Genomic DNA, 14099 nt, shown 5'->3' with positions numbered 1-14099 from the left:
GGAAGAATCTTTATGTAAATCTTTATAAACTTACGTTTACTCATTCAAACTTACACCCATCTTGCTTCTAACCAAACCTATGGTTATGGGGCTTGATTAGGGTTGATTATCATGAGTTTAGAGGTGCAAACACCTTCTAAACTTTTTGTTTTGACAAGGTTTAAGATGCCCTACAAGTGATGAAAACATCCAAGCTCACCATCTTCTATATGGTGATACTTGTGTTTTGGTAAAGGTGTGAACCATGGAAGCCTTGGCTTTCCAAACTTGTTCCACCACCTCACTTGATGTTTTACCATATTATTCCAAGTAGTTTCCTAGACCCAAAATAACACAACCCCGCCGCATCTCCAACATTTGCATGATGGGTATGAAATACCCAGGTTGATCTTACTTGGCTACTTGATGAACTAGTTAGTTAGGCTTTATCTTATTGTTATTCATGACCAACCGGGTTATCAACAAATTTGATAACCTCGTGCTTTGGTGAATCCATACAAGAGGTTTAATGGATGTTTATCATCCTACCTTCATGCTTAACTTACATGTTAATACATGATGGACATAACTATATAAATTATACTATACAATATATATATATATATATATATATACATACATATATAGTCGAATCCATAATACTAACCGATTTATGGTTAAATGTTATGAACTTAGGCTATGTTATCTTTGTTCTTTATTCCTCGTTTGTGATTCTAATGGGCATGTTAGGACCCGTGAAAACAAATGAAAACTTAGTGTCCAAATGAGTGTTTAGACAAGATATATTTTCGTGTACATATATACTTTTATACTTACTTGGCTACTTGATGAACTAGTTAGTTAGTCTTTATCTTATAGTTATTCATGACCAACCGGGTTATCAACATAGTCTATAACCTCGTACTTTGGTGAACCATATAAGAGGTTTAATGGATGTTTATCATCCTTCCTCCATGCTTGACTTACATGATAATACATGATGGACATAACTATATAATATACACATACATACATAGTCGAATCCATAATACTAACCGGTTTATGGTTAAATGTTATGAACTTAGGCTATGTTATTTTTGTTCTTCATTCCTCGTTTGTGATTCTAATGGGCACGTTAGGACCCGTGAAAACACATGAAAACTTAGTGTCCAAATGAGTGTTTAGACAAGATATATTTTCGTGTACATATATACTTTTATACTTAATTCCAAATCAGAACTATCGTCCATAAACTCCGAATACCCGTACACCTTCGTTTCTCCATTCTCATCAACTCGTGTCAAATTGGAAAGCTTTGCAAAACCGTGAGTATACATGACCCATTTTTCCGTTTTATCATTTTGGGATGCAATATATACATTATACAAAAACTCACACAAATAGTTATACGCAGATACTTTATTCATACAATCGAATCCAACAAACATGCTTTATACGTTTATGCTTAGGAATACATGCATGCTAGAAACTTTACTTGCATAATACTTTGTCATTAACTTCGTACAAGCCTCTCTAACATGTATAACGCTATAGGAGTAATGCACCGCCCATATTCTTAAGGTCATGTTAAGTTAAACAAAACGGTCTTGTCGTTGCTACAACAAGATTACGCTAGCGGGAATCTTTGGGTTGACAAGTATGTGATGCATGCTAGATTATGTTATGTTATGCCTTAGTATACATTATTGCCATGTGGATTTCGTTGAACTCTTTTATACTTATGCTAGTACACACAAACTTGTATACTCACCAATACTTTATGTGTTAACATGTTATTTTACTATATATTGAAGGATAATGATCGTGGAACATTGAAAAGAATCTAGTAAGAAGGACTAGAAACGCACCAAACTTTAATTTATGATTATTAGATTAGCCACACGTTACTTGTTGTACTTTTGTTTCCAAATCATGTACTTGAACCATTAGCAATGAAATGAAAAAAAAAATCACTTTCTAATAGTTGTCACATTTAGTCGTTATGAAGTCTCTTGCAATCTATTTCGTCCCGCCTGATGTTTCCGCCATCGGTTGGGGTGTGACAAATAAAGTTTCTCTTTTAAAATTCAAATCAACACTGACACACAATATTCAAAATCGGAAACATGGCAAAATCACATAAATCATCACAATTCATTCAAATGAATATAAAGAATTCAATACATCATTTACTTCATCTCAACCTAGGTGGCTTAAAAAAATTAAAGTCGCTCATACCGTGCAAAAACATAGCAAAAACAGTACTCCATATTGTGCAAACACGTTTTCAATGATTAAGAACAAAACAGTGATTATAAAACCAACCCGTGTAACTTCCAACTTAGCAAATGTGGAATGATGAATTGCCTATAAAAAGAGCATCTATACTTTACAATGTTATAAGCACGTTTTTTCCTTATGTGTTTAGTATTAAACCATATGACTATATCACTATTGGTTGGTTAATTTTAGTTATTTAATTCTTTTTAAACTATTTAGGCGGTAGTTTGTTTGAAATTTTTGTTTAACTGATTTATGTTGAGTTCTTGAACCATTCAATGATAATTTGCTAATAAAAAATTTGGTGAAAACTAGTATATGTTTTGTAATTGAAAAAAAAAATTGATTTTGTATGTTAAAGCTACACTAAAGAGTAATGTACTAATGTAAGAAGTGCAATATACCTGCAAATATGAAGTAAGGGTGTTTCCTTAATTTGAAATGGGAACAATATTAGACATAAAAACCCTAAACATGCTTAATTATCCTTGGAATTTGAATAATTTAAAGTTGTGTTCCTCAAGGTTGTAATTTCAGCACATCCTTCATATAGTACTGTACACTTAAATGAAATAACCCTATAGTTATACTTATACCCTAATTAATTTCGTGCAACATAATTACAACGAAAACAAATCTTCAGCTTAATTCATCACTCAACTGTTTAAACCAATTTATTTGTCTCTAGATCATACTCACAAATCCTCCCCATTTTATTCTATTAATCGCATCTTCTGCTTTAACCAAACTTTTCACTTGTTCTTACTTCATCTTGATCCTAATCCGAAAAGTAAAAGGGACCCTAACTAGAGCCCTAAATGGGTTGCCTGAATTTGAACTTGTTCCTAATTACAAACCCTTATAAGAAACCATATTTTTCTTTTCTAAAATGTGTTATCTTGAGTTTGAGTAGAACACTAATGAACTAAAGTTATAATTGGAATGGGGGTTAGGTGTGAGTGGTGTTCTTGAAAGAGGCTGACTACAATGGAGAAAAAAGTTATCAAAATAGGGAACCGATCAAACCATATTAAATAACTGTCAATAACCAAAACTAAAATAACCAAAATCAGTTAGTTTTCAAAATACCTTAACCGAATATTTCGGTTTCGGTTGGGTCTCAAACCAAAAATGGTCCATGCAAGCCCTGTTTGTAAGTGTTGTACACTAGTCTAAGTACCCGTGTGTTACACGGGTGGTCTCACAATAAAATATATTATTTAATGGTGTTGACCCAAACCTTTTAACTAAAGAAACATTCAAGTGCTAACGTAAATATTTTATTACACTGAACTGAAATAAATGAATATAAAAAACTCACAAATCGTTAAATACTTCTTTATACACACATTTAAAAAACTCACAAATCGTTAAATACTTCTTTATACACACATTTGTTGATCAACAAACTCATATAAAATTCAGTTGATCAATCAATAAAAATTTAAAAAAGGTGAAAACTTGAACCTTGAACAGGATATGATCAAGCAGTTCCTGAACATAGGGTAAAAGCCAATCAAACTCCCCAGCTAGCTGGTGCGCACCCTATCGACCTGTTCAGCTAGCCGGTGCGTAATATTGAACCACATTCCTTGTAAAAAAGTGGATGACTACCTGCTTCAATTGGTGATATAAACATAAATAAAAAAATTAAAAAACTCAGTAAGTAATACATAACATTTGCTTTACTTTTGAAAACACAAACATGGGAAAATAAAACTTTCAATCAACAAACTCATATAAAATTCAGTTGATCAATCAATAAAAATTTAAAAAAGGTGAAAACTTGAACCTTGAACAGGATATGATCAAGCAGTTCCTGAACATAGGGTAAAAGCCAATCAAACTCCCCAGCTAGCTGGTGCGCACCCTATCGACCTGTTCAGCTAGCCGGTGCGTAATATTGAACCACATTCCTTGTAAAAAAGTGGATGACTACCTGCTTCAATTGGTGATATATACATAAATAAAAAAATTAAAAAACTCAGTAAGTAATACATAACATTTGCTTTACTTTTGAAAACACAAACAGAATAAAAATGGTAATTTTACCTTTGCTCGTTGTTGTGCCATTGTTGCATATGCTACTGGACACGATGTTGCAGTTGCTAGACATGATAAACGGCTTGGATGGTTTCACAATTTGAAAATAAGGTGTGAACGCCTCTATTCATACATAAATTATGTAAACTTTATAGTGGAGGTGGCAATGGGTCAACACAGGTAATCATTAGTGTGAGCTGAAATGGGTTGGGTAGTCGGACCACAAACACATCATTTATCATTTTTGGTTATACAAAATCTTTATTATTACAATGTATTCTAAACATTAACGAGGACTCGTTTTAGGTTTTGGTGTATTTACATACACTTCCGCTGAGTTTCAAACCGTTTGATCAAGCTTGACTCATCTAGCCAGTTAGATTTGTTCAACCCATTCTCTTTAGTTAAATCATTTAAAACATAATATGTTTGACCCGTTTAAAATACAAAAAAAAAATAACCTACTAATATATAGAAGGTAAGGATGGGCATTTGGTACTTGAGACCAGTACTGTACCGAATTATTTTCGGTACTGATTCGTACCCACTTTTTGGCATTTTTGGTACCGGTACTTTTGGTCAGTACTGCAATATCTACTATAATAACAAATCCACATTAAAAATCACAAATCCTTGATACATCAGATTATTTTTTGTTCATAGGCAAAAAAATAAAAATAAAAAATACGGATATAAAACACACATCACCTTCAAATAGCTGTTGTTATATTCTTCAAAACTGTAGCACCGTAAACAAAACATCCTATTTCTTTGTTGTTTGCTTGAAAAACACAACTTTTTAACAGCGAATAAAACTGCAATATGAAGTAATAAGAGAAAACTGGAATATAATTACCGCAATAACGTCTGAAAGTGAAGGTTGTTTCTTCTTCGTGTGGAGAAGATGCGACTGCCATTAACTTAGTATACTGGTAAATAAACTTTGGTCATATAAAAATATTAGAATTCAAGAGATTTTGTAACTTACAACATTCATATTAGCAGCCCATATAGCAAATTAATGTTCCCAATTCCTTAATGTAGAAAGCGGTGCTACTAAATGAGGGGAGACATTCTCTTTAGATAACGATGCCAAAAAAGCAATACTTTGTATCGTTTCCCTGAATGTTATAAAGCATACTATAAAGGTAAAGGTTACTTTTTCATAAATATATAAAAACAATTTTTTAAAAAATATAAGGAAATCTTACCAAGATCCATTTCGTCTGCAAGTATCACATGTGTTTGTTTAGACTTTAGACCATGAGAAACGCAAGAAATTCAATTCTTCAAGCTGGTACGGAAGTAGCTCACCTATAGTTACACGTAATCAAGTTATGAGAACATCTTCTAGCTTATACATATAGCTATTAAAATTGAGAGGCTTATACATATACCCAAAAAGCTTACATGCGGCAAATAGTTTTCAGCACTTAAATACATATTTAGAAGAGAGATGAGGAAGAACAATAACTTAGGCCCTTCGAGACTACAGCCAAGAAGAAGAAAAGCTAAAACATAAACCCTAACCTTTTTATCAACTTTTTACACCATATCAAAATTATTATATTTGATATTACATTATTTAATCATCATAATTGAAACAATACACATCTCCAACAACATCATTAACTGTCCAAGAAAGTAGTAGTTAGTTGATGGCTGGCTATTCGCTTAATTTATCACAGCACTTTGAAACTCAAAAGTAAAGACATATGCTAGCTAAGAACAACAAACACTCATGAAAACGTAAATGGTTGATATTTAAATAACGTTAATTCATTAGGAGAAGCATGATAGTCATAGCTTGTAGCAATAAACGGGCCACCAGTAGTACGCCCGAAGTTGGTTCCTTCATGAAACTATTACAAAAATTAAATTAACAAATAAAGTTAAATCCATTATTATCAAGTGAGTGGGAACTAAAAATAATACATAAAAAAGGTACAAAAAAGGATATTTTTGGCTATCTTACTCTTGCCTGTCTCACTTATTTGGAGTGCCCGGATCTCCCGTTAGCCTACAAATGAACAAAACTATCGGTGTTATATTAACTAAATGTAAAAATTAAGACATAAGAAAAGGTACTTATGAATACTCTGAACCACCACCAGACTCACCCAATTCTGGAAAATCCTAACCCTATAAATCAAACGCCACAACCACCTTGTCGACAGAAAAAACTGAGCACCTAACAAATCGGAAAGAACAATCAAATATATAACAAATTAACAATCGGAATAACAAATAAAATTAACCTGATTTACACTTTGAATCCAAACTTGCTATCATAGTACCAAATAACATAAACCACATAAGATCAGGCGAAATAAAATCCCCAAAATTAAGGTAATCCACATATAAATATGTAATCAAAATCTAATACAACAAACCTAGTAAAATATTAGCAATCAAATCGAAAATATGAAATACCTCAAAAAGATTTGAAACAGGGAACATTATCGTCTCTCGAATCCTTTGGATGCTTCAAGTGCCGCCAGTTCCGATGACTCCTTCAAGAATCAATACAAAAACCTTAGAAACCGATGGTCACATTGTCTCACAATCAAGGGTTCCCAGGAAAAACCAATATTAAAAAAGACATGAAACAAAAATTAACATTAGAAACTTTCATGAATCAAGTTACAAATTGAAAAAACAAACTTACCAGGTTACTTTTGACGTAGAGAGATGAGATCTAGGTTCTTTTAATTGAAAAAAAAGAGAACTAATTGGAGGCAAAGGATGAAAAGAAACGCTTGTGTTAATTCTATATTTAGGGTTCTTGGTATTGCAAATTAGATCCGGTTATCGGACTGACTGGATCACAACAATCGGAGAACCAGGATACAACTGATTTCAGATGAGATATACAAAACAAAAGAAATTATTAGTTATAAAATCTAAAATATCAAGAACGATAGTTGATCCATTGACAAAATCTAACCTTTATCACGAAGATAAGAGTCGGATTCATAGAGGAATGAATGAGAGGCAGAGAGCGATTCATTGATAACGCAGAAACCCTAACAATTCCAAAGCGTGTGAGAGACGGAACATAATCAAGAGTTAGAGATGAAACTGAAATTAGGGTTTCTCAATGAAATTCATTTGAAAAAGGAAACCATTTTATAATTTTGGCAAGATTGAGGGCGGATTGTTTGAGAAGCTATGTGAAGGTAGCGTCTATTCATTTGCCGCTCAAAGAAAGAATTCGAGAAACAATTAGATGCCACGTGGCATCTGGTAGCCTAATTACATGCCAAGTGGTATAAGTTTGTTTTGTTTTATTATAATGTATAGATGTGTATGACAATAGAGGTCTTGCAGGCTGTCCCACATCGAAATCTTGAGGAAACATTTTTGTGGTCATGACTTATAAAAAGAACAACAACGAAGGTAAAGTAATATGTAAAAAAGAAACCTAATATGTGAGTTTTTCCTAAAACTTTTAACCCAACTTCAAGTTTTTGTCAAAGTTAAAGTTTTTAATCTTAAGTCAGCTTTTCGGTTATTAACCGAAATTAATTGTTACCGATGGATTAACCAACCATTCATAATCGGCCAATTGTTTTGGTTATGGTTATAATTTTTTGGTTAACCAAAAATTTGGTTACGGTTATGGGCTAAAACAACCCGAACCAAATCGTGCTCGCCCCTAATTTCAACAATAAATATACGATTTGCATATCTCTTCCAAATAGTTTTATCAAACGGAACTCAAAAACTATGTATACAACATAACACAACTATTACAACATTCAACCTTGAAACATAAAACATTTGATACTAATAACTATTAAAACAATTAAGGATACAACAATCACAACAAAAATTTATCTACACTGGTTTACTAGTTAGGGTGGTCAAACTGGATTTTAAAATTGGAACACCAGTATACATTTTGACTTGACCTAATATAAACTGAAATAATTGAAACCAATTGGTTTTGGAATAACCTTAACCAAAAATTTTGGTTTTGGTTATTGTTATATATCAACACCAAAGCGAATCATCTGATGCACACCCCTAAAATCACCAACTAAGTGTTGTGTTCTCCGTCGTATCGCGCATACACCTCACTAATTAATAATAATTAAACAACAATGGCGAGTGTGATGAGTTTATGTGCCAACATATGTATTTATAACTCTTAAGAAGTACGAGAATACCTTTTGACAGTGACATGTCATTCTTCTAGACAATGCACTTCACCAATTATAAGTTGCTTCTGTAGCAACTGTCATGAGTGGAAAACTTGGAAAGTTGCATAGTGGGAATTTATATTCATTTATGGTTAGTCATTCGTAGACGGTAACTTATCATCCATGACAATTTACCCTTTGATCTTTATTATTGGTAAGTCATCGCGAGTGGTAACTTACACCATCAACAACAACTTGCATTAGCTTTATCTTCGTTCTTCTTTAGTGACTGCATCAGTAGTAACTTGTTATCAGTACCTGTGGCGGACCTAGGAATTATTTCCTAGGGGTGCGGTTTATTGTCAAAGATTTTAGGCCCCTAGCTGTATAAAAATATCGGTTCATAGCGGGTTGGGTCGGATCATGTAAGACAAAAGATGTAAGACCCTAATACGTATTTGACTAAAAGTCGCAGCGGAAGTTCAAGCCATAAACTTTCTTTCATTATAAACACCTTAACTTATTTAAAAATTAACTTTAACATAACTCTTTCACATAAATCCATCAATCGACTTATTTACTAAGTAAAAACATAGCTTATGTTTACTACATTATATACATCAACGTTCCCGTACAATCTCACTAGTGACTCGATCCTCGATCTCTGTTCCTTGATGATCCTCATGACTCGTACTACCTGCGCTCACCACATTAAATTCATAACATTAGTACGCATTATAAACATACAAGATTTATTCACGTTTACTTCTTGTTCCGTTAATTCTTTACATCCCAGCTTTCCATCTGATCGTACATTCCGTGGTGAGACTTTCTCATTGTACCTGCGTTACACTTCGTTCACAAGGCACACTATTATTATCGTCAATACTCAATTTCATTGAATACATGCGTATATACTTTCATACATACTTACATATGTGCATCCGTTCACACATAACTACTTACAAACCTACGTACCTACATTCATACGTACGTTCCTACATACGTGCATACCTACATACATACATACATGCATACATTCATTCATACATACCACTTATATTCACACATACATACATACATACCTTCATACGTATCTACTTAAGGAAATTCTTAACTTAGAATCCCACCTTTAGGTACCATATTACTACATATTCTTTAGGATCCCACCTTTGGGTACCATATTACTACATATTCTTTAGGATCCCACCTTTGGGTACCATATTACTACATATTCTTTAGGATCCCACCTTTGGGTACCATATTACTACATATTCTTTAGGATCCCACCTTTGGGTACCATATTACTACATATTCTTTAGGATCCCACCTTTGGGTACCATATTACTACATATTCTTTAGGATCCCACCTTTGGGTGCCATATTACTACATATTCTTTAGGATCCCACCTTTGGGTACCATATTACTACATATTCTTTAGGATCCCACCTTTGGGTACCATATTACTACATATTCTTTAGGATCCCACTTTTGGGTACCATATTACTACATATTCTTTAGGATCCCACCTTTGGGTACCATATTACTACATATTCTTTAGGATCCCACCTTTGGGTACCATATTACTACATATTCTTTAGGATCCCTCCTTTGGGTACCATATTACTACATATTCTTTAGGATCCCACCTTTGGGTACCATATTACTACATATTCTTTAGGATCCCACCTTTGGGTACCATATTACTACATATTCTTTAGGATCCCACATTTAGGCCCCCTACCCGTCGGCGACGCCCTCTAGTTTTTGCAGTTTTCTGCAGGTTCGTTTCGTCGTCCGTACGCACTAAAACGCACGTAACTTTTGAACCGTTTACCCGTTTGACCTCCTGTTTCTTCCTACATGCTTGTAAATTCACATTCTATCATATGAACTTAAAATCTTACCTCCGGATTACGGAAATCCTTAACTTACATACATTCGACTTAACTATTTTCTAACTATTTGACCCGTTAAGGGTATTCGCGCATTAATTGGTCTATGACTGACCAAACCATCATCCCCACTTCCATACTTGTCCAAAACATTACTCTAATCGAATAACTTGCTTCTAAACCACTTTTAAGTTCGTTTACCCCAAAATACCCATCATGAGCATTTTGGTCAACCTTAAACCCATCATTTACGACGAAAGACTTTAACACATATTTGACCTCAAACATCATATTTAATTCATTACAACACTTTATTACTTACTTGTACTACGAAGTGATTACGGAAATCACTTACCTTGTGCATCCGGGTTCGTATCCGATTCCTTGCCTCCTCTTGACCCGTTAGCCTTTCATGCTTGAGTCCGTCTTGACATGACTCCTATACTTTCATGTCACCAAATTACATTTTCATTAGCATACATCATTGTACAGGTTAATGATCATATCAACCGCATATTTCACATTTGACTTCCTTTAGTCACAACTAACAAGCATGAGACATATAATCAATTTCATATCCTTTCAAACTAACGTAATTCATCATGTCATCTCAAATAATGCGTATTAACATATCACGTACCATACGACTTCCTATGAACCTACCTGAACGACAACAATTCAAGTCATGCTTCTTATGTGTAGACGCATAATTGACTTCCAGAAGTCAACGGTTTAACATATAACTTACGACATAACCTCATATTGTATGACATCTACACTACATGATCACTTACTTGTATACATATACACATATACATACATAATCCATTCCACCCACGCTAGCATTCTCATATTTTCACAACTAACGCTTTAACCCATACTAAGCTAACCCAACATCATTTCAACATAATATCCACACGAACAATATCCAAACACACTTCTCATGTTAGTTTACTATCAAATACATCATTTTCACATCCCACATATATTCATCTTTTACTTACATACAATTTCCTCTATTAAGCTCACCTAGGCATTTCATCAAACACTTGGTGTGCGTACCACTATCTTAGTACAATGTACAACCCATTCATGCATGATCCTCCATGTTGTATTCTTCATTCATCAAATTCAACTAAACATCCATTTAATTCATGTCCTAATCAACTTATCTAAAATAATTCATCACATACAACATACTAAATCACAATTTACACAATTATTGGACATGGTGATTCACTCCCTTCATCATCCCAAATGGGTTTTACTTCTAAACATGAAATTAATCAAAATCATACACAACACATGTTCCATATGATGAATTCTAACACATATTCATGCTCAATCTCATACAATTTCGTGGATTGATCATAACCAACTTCATAGCAAGATTATTAAATCACAAATTACGACTTACCACATGCTTGCTAGGGATAGATTGTCAAGAAAACGAGTTCATGCATCGGATTTGAGCCTAATCTCCTTGTCAATTTGTAGCTTGCTTGTGAACTAGGGTTTACACCCATTTTCTCCTCCTCCTGATCGATCTCACGCACACACCTAGTGTGTCTGAGATTTTTTTTTTGTTTTAATTAAACTCAGATTCAAGTTTGGCAATCTTAGTCCCTCATGTTCTCTCTTATTCATAATTGGCACAACACTCATCCTTTAATTGCTTCTACCATACTTTTAACTAGGTTAAATAACCTAGTTATTTATTTCTTGATGTGCCATATTATAACATTTAACGAATATAAAAATTCGGGTTTTTGGGGTGTTACAAGTCTACCCCCCTTAAATGAGGTTTCGTCCCCGAAACCTTTCTCATTTTCCATCGAATACTAGTTACCTTCCTCACTTTCGTTTGATACTAATCACCTTGTCTTTCAGTTCATCGACACGACCACCAGCCCATCTCATTGACAATCTTATATCTTCAAGAACCCGCCCCAGAGCTCTTATTAGTGTCGCTTTCACTAAAAATGCTAGCTTCTAACATACTTCTTAACTAAAGGTTCATTCATCATTATAATATTCGTATATCATGTGCCATATATTTTGTTTGCTTGAAACAATTCTAACATCCTAATAATAACATTCCTTCCTGTTTATTTCAAATTTCATATCATCTTGTTGACTATGCGATCTAAATTCATCATTTACACATACCTCTTCTATGCTTAATTTGATAGGTACATCATAATAATAGGTAAACTATCCATTCTTTACTCATATATTATTCACATTACCGACTTCTTTCTAACAAGTCTATACTTTTCATACCATACTTTCACCTACCATCCTCATTTCATTGACCCGATTATAAAAGACTTAATGTCTCCATCTCATCTTTTAAGATTTACATTCTATTCATATACATCATATAGCATTCAGTCCTTGTTTTGTTATCTCAACAAAACTACTACTTCATAGTTACACCTACATGCTTAACTCCATAGTTAGCTCATTCTACTCTTCTATAGTCAGCTAAAATAAAATAAAAAAAATCAAACTTCCCATATTATACCATACCCATTCCATCATTCATTTCGTAGGTCGTACCCAATTAACCAATTCATACTTATCTAACATAAGTTAAACTTTTTACTGACCTCATCTCATATCATCCATCGACGATCTGCAACCCAGATCGATCCGCATTCTTCACGAGTACTAGTCATACCAGGCTAGATTTCATTCATCCGCGTAATGCGCTTTCGCCCGTGCACATCCTTCCACCAATTCGTTTGGTTTCATCACATCAAGAGTTCCTAACATTATAATCTACAATTTTTGCGGTTAGCACATTTCATTCAAGCATTCATTATACTAGGTGATTACTCACCTATATTTCCTTTTTCAACGTCCTACGTACAAACTTTAACACATTCCGCATTTCATTCCTTACATGCAATTCTTTTATTCTGGTTCCTCATTTCATCAACCTTTGCAGTTTGACCCTTTCCAGGTCAGGCTGTCATTTCTTACTTACCATAGATGTATTGAGGTACTCTTCGTACTTCTTTCCATTCATGCTTACTTGCATAGACATTCATTACATCATTTCGGTATTCTTAACAAAACTTACCTGTTCGTATTTAAATCATTGTCCGGGTCGTAGCCCGTCATTCATTATGACTCCTAAGAGTCCATTACTAACATATTTAACACATAACTTGTTCGAACTTCTTTCTTTCGCTTTAAAATTTAGGTTTGCATGCCCATTACGATCATTCTTTTGTTTATTACTTTACATTTACCCGTATGACTCGTTTGACACAACCATGGTCAAACTGTCGACACATTGTGATGTGGATTAATTTCATCCCTTTTTATATTTTAAATCCGTCCCGCGAACTCAAACGTCACATTCATGCCTTTCATTGCTTTCATGTTTTGAATCCGTCTAGCGGTTCCACACATACTATTCATACATTTTCTTCCTTTCGTGCTTTGAATCCTTTTCGCGGATTCAAACATCTCATTTACATTACCCATTCACATCTTTCATTCATTACATGTGCTGAATCCGTCTCACAGATTCAAACATATCATTTTCTGCATTTCATTCCTACATAGTACTCTCAATTTCCCGAGAGCCTTACTACCCACTTCACCCGCACGCCCACCTGCTACCCAATTCTACAGATATACCTGCGATAATTACCACGGTCTCACGAACGTCATATGCTTCTTGCGTACTGGCCAGGTGCGCAATTCACATACTAATTCCGTGCCTTCAGGTAATCATCGCCT

The 14099-nt window shown here is 34.0% G+C and overlaps 1 long non-coding RNA gene across 1 annotated transcript; it reads right to left on the bottom strand.

The window, feature by feature from the left end:
- Positions 1 to 9101: 9101 nt before the first annotated feature.
- LOC110884453 lies at positions 9102 to 13455 on the bottom strand. The gene is made up of 3 exons (XR_002561185.2): positions 11761 to 13455; positions 10699 to 10782; positions 9102 to 9144 (listed from the first exon to the last, which is right to left on the bottom strand). It is a non-coding gene; the product is annotated as an uncharacterized LOC110884453 (long non-coding RNA).
- Between the last annotated feature and the right edge of the window lie 644 nt (positions 13456 to 14099).

Source organism: Helianthus annuus, chromosome 1, assembly GCF_002127325.2.
Source record: "Helianthus annuus cultivar XRQ/B chromosome 1, HanXRQr2.0-SUNRISE, whole genome shotgun sequence".
NCBI lineage: Eukaryota > Viridiplantae > Streptophyta > Magnoliopsida > Asterales > Asteraceae > Helianthus > Helianthus annuus.
This window is presented reverse-complemented; position numbering and strand designations above follow the sequence as displayed.